General features: G+C 38.7%; 2 long non-coding RNA genes across 2 annotated transcripts; both read right to left on the reverse strand.

The window, feature by feature from the left end:
- Positions 1-25: 25 nt before the first annotated feature.
- Positions 26-2,360, reverse strand: LOC104910163. Its single transcript, XR_004159185.1, has 3 exons — positions 2,187-2,360; positions 1,519-1,613; positions 26-1,351 (listed from the first exon to the last, which is right to left on the reverse strand). It is a non-coding gene; the product is annotated as an uncharacterized LOC104910163 (long non-coding RNA).
- Positions 2,361-3,053: 693 nt separating this feature from the next.
- Positions 3,054-3,368, reverse strand: LOC116216501. Its single transcript, XR_004159375.1, has 2 exons — positions 3,231-3,368; positions 3,054-3,123 (listed from the first exon to the last, which is right to left on the reverse strand). It is a non-coding gene; the product is annotated as an uncharacterized LOC116216501 (long non-coding RNA).
- Positions 3,369-3,715: the final 347 nt, after the last annotated feature.

A 3,715-nucleotide genomic window follows, 5' to 3' on the forward strand; every position in this document is an offset into this window, starting at 1 on the left:
AAAAAAAAAAACCAACCAACCAACCTTGTTCTTTCCTAATGTTGCAAAATGAAGTCTTATCTGGAACAATTGCTATCTATAAATAGAGAAGAGCATTAATACCAGGAAGAGAGAAGATCTAGATGATAAAACTATGATAAAAGCAAATGGATAAAAGCAGCCTATATCCCTGTTTAGCTGGGTTCATAGCAAATAACAAAGCAGTGAAATGATGGGCAATATTTCGAAAGTAGACCTAGCAGTTCTCAAGCATTATTGCTTTTACAGATGGAATTTCAAGTGCCGAGGAAGAGAATTGTCAGATTTTGTGCTTGTGAAAGGACAGACTAGGACTCAACAAAACCTACTGAGACATCCTTTGCAAGATTTCACCTCAATGATTGTTTGATGGTTGTTTCTCATTTAATATTAGTTTTTATTTAACCACTTTCATTACATAGGCTGACAGCATTGCTTTAGCACAAAAGCAGGTGAGATTGCATTAAACAATGTGCAGAAATTTAAGAATGCTATACCAACAATTTTACCTATATCAAACAAACCTTTGTTCCAGTAAAGAAATACTACGTTTGTTACACAACCTTTGCCATTATAATATATTAATCACCAATGATTATTTGAGATCACACTAAATACTTGACTATGACATATACCTTATGTCATCTTTAAGTGTGGAGATACAGGTAATCTTCCAAATTTCTCATTTAAAACTACATAGGGTAATCTTTACATATTTTGAGTTCTAGAGTCTAGACCATGAGCAGCTAACTGCCTCATTAGGAAAAAGTGTTTAACACTTGAACTTTTAAGAACTCCATTTACCCGTTCTTACTGATTCAAGTCCACTGATAACTAAAATTTACAAGGAAATTCCTTGAGGGTCTAGCAGCACACAAATCCCTTTACTATTAAGCAGATCAGAAACAGTCTCTCTTTTATTCTTTGCCATAACGTACACTATTTTTCCTCCATCATGTTTTCACACCTATAGAAGGCATTCGCAGAGGTAGCCTGTGACCTGGTAACAGATTCAAGCATTTTGGGACTCTGACCTGGTATTAGGCAAGTAACCAGCAGGTGTAGTTTCCACACCAAGAGCAAGGCAACTAAAATTAATGCACACCTGTGTGGCACTATTCCATGCTGGAGCAGATGCCCGTACTGCAACCCATGAGAAACCCACACAAGAACAAGCAGATGTTCCAGAAGAAAAAAATCCCGGCTCCACATTCTGGATCAAGGATGTGAGGAGGAGAGGCTATGTATAACACTATGTACTGTCTTTACATTCTCCATCCTCCCTCTTTTTACTCTTGCAGGAGTAAAGAAGGCTGAATTAGTGAAGCTGAGCCTGGGAGAAGAGAGAGGAAAAGTTTGTTTTTTTAAATGCATGTCTCTGTTTCTCACTGACAAATCTATTTTAACTGGCAGTAAACTAGTATCACCAAACTGAGCTTGTTTTGCATACAACAGTAAGTTATGTCAGTGTATTTATCTTGAACCAAGAGCTTCTCATACCTGTTATTTTCCCATCCAACTGGAGTGCTGGTGGCAATGCATGAGCCACCAGGTTGTAGTCTGTTAGCCAAGGCTACCCCACCGCATAGTTACACCTGGAAGATGAAAAAAAATAACTGCTATATAAAACAGCCAAGACAAATATTGGGACTTCACTCTTCCCAGTCACCCTCTATAGTAGTACTTTTTTTCCTCAACCACATGTATGCCACAAGGTTGTTCTTCTTTTAACAAAGTTAGAGGCTCCTATTTCACATCTGTAACTCTTGTTGCAGCACGTCTACCCAACAAAAAAAAAAAAAATCTTTTTTCAATCACAGTATAGCAAGGTTAGCAAATTCTTTTTATACTCAAGGAATACTAATATGAGCGCTTCTATATTATAGTCCCCTAAACTTTTTTGAGGGCGGCACCTACATAAACTTGCCTCTGAAGAATTATACGCTCATCATAAAACTGTCAATTTCTTACATTTCTGAACATTCTAAGATAGTACAGAGCAATTCCTGCTGTAATAGCTCACTACACTGATGTGACATTCAAGGCCTAATGTGTGCATGCCAGAGGGTGTCACGTTCCAGAATGAAGCACAGCCAAGTGCTGGACTGTCAGGTGAAGCAGGCTGAAGCTTTAGATTGTGAGTTTGTAAAACAGTCATAGTTTCAAACCTCAGAGAAGCCTTCTTCAGAAATCTGAAGTGGATTTGAGAAATTACCATCACCAAAATGTTTTTAGCATGCTTTCTGTGATTTATTGTAGCACATCCCATATTCAGACGGTTGCTCAGAGGATGAAGACTCTGAATAACTCTTGTGACGTCTTCAGGGTGTGTTTTTTTTTTTTTCCCTGCAGATGAGAAAAAAGCTAGGTTAAATAATATGGCTTTGTAATAGAACAGTGATGTAATCTTTGTTCTTTCCACTTGTCTACACAGAGAAATTAGTTATTTATCAAGTGATGATGCAAGCACAATAACTTTTCTAATGTGCATACTGGAGACAGGAGTTTGGAGAGAGAACATCTGTTGCATGCTCACCTCACTCAGTACAGCTCAGATTTAACTCATGTGGACAACAGATGCTTTTATTCAGTTTGAAATGGCAGGATGATTCAAAGGCATGTATTTTCCTGCAAAAATTGATTTATTCTGTTCTTCAGGCAGGTTTGAATAATATTCTCTGAGGGCATGGGCAAAGTCTGAAGGCATGGGCAAAGTCAGACAAAGACAGAACTCCTGCTTACAAATTTCAGTCACTCCCTAACTTGTGGGAGAAGCGACATGCTGACTTGTCTCCATGGATATGGCATAGCACATTACAGCCAAGACACAGCTAGTAGGGCACAACACAGCCCTCCAAACATACCCACTGGAATATAGTTAACTTAGAGATTGGCACTGTTTCTTACCTTTACTGGTTCTGACACAATTCTGCCTGCACCAGTTCCTTAATGTGATGACCAAAAGTCCTTGTGGGTGCTACACTCATACAACAACCCAACCAAAAGATCTCTAAACAGAAAGATTTACAAACATACCTCTCTCCTTCGTGTCCTTTCACAGTCCCTTTCAGCCCCGCTCTCAATCTAACAGGCTTCATCAGATTTCTAGTTGCAGAAAGTACTGTGTTAACCCTCTGCATCTGTAGGAAGCTTGTACCAAGTCCCAACTTTTACCTGACATATCTTAGCATACAACAATGCTACAGGCTCACCGATTCTTACTTTGCACCTCTTCCTGTCAGTTTCAAGATGAAAAAAAAAACATTTCCTAAATCTACCTGCTCATCCTCACAGGAATAGATAAATATTCCACTGCTTCCCTTCCCTCCCCATTCCAATTTAACAGTCCAGACACAGAAACCACACCTCTCCCTGCAGCCCTCCCACTGCCCTTTTAAAGGAACATAATACATTGCATCTGTAACCTTCAGCTACCTGTTACAGAGTTATACAATTAGTCTTCAAGCAGCAGTGAGATCTGTCTGTTAATTATTAGCATCACTGAGATGGATTTGAGCCTGCCTTAGTTGTTCCTAAGGTTATATAAAACAAAAAGGAAGGTTCTATATGCATTTGTAATAAGTTATGCAAGAACACAACATAAAGGAGATACTACTATCTTTGTAAGGATAATTCTTGCCTCAAACACATGGAGTTCTAGCATTTTCCTGTCTCTGGTCCGAGTATATTTTTATCC

The sequence above is a fragment of the Meleagris gallopavo genome, chromosome 3 (genome assembly GCF_000146605.3).
Source record: "Meleagris gallopavo isolate NT-WF06-2002-E0010 breed Aviagen turkey brand Nicholas breeding stock chromosome 3, Turkey_5.1, whole genome shotgun sequence".
NCBI classification, from domain to species: domain Eukaryota; kingdom Metazoa; phylum Chordata; class Aves; order Galliformes; family Phasianidae; genus Meleagris; species Meleagris gallopavo.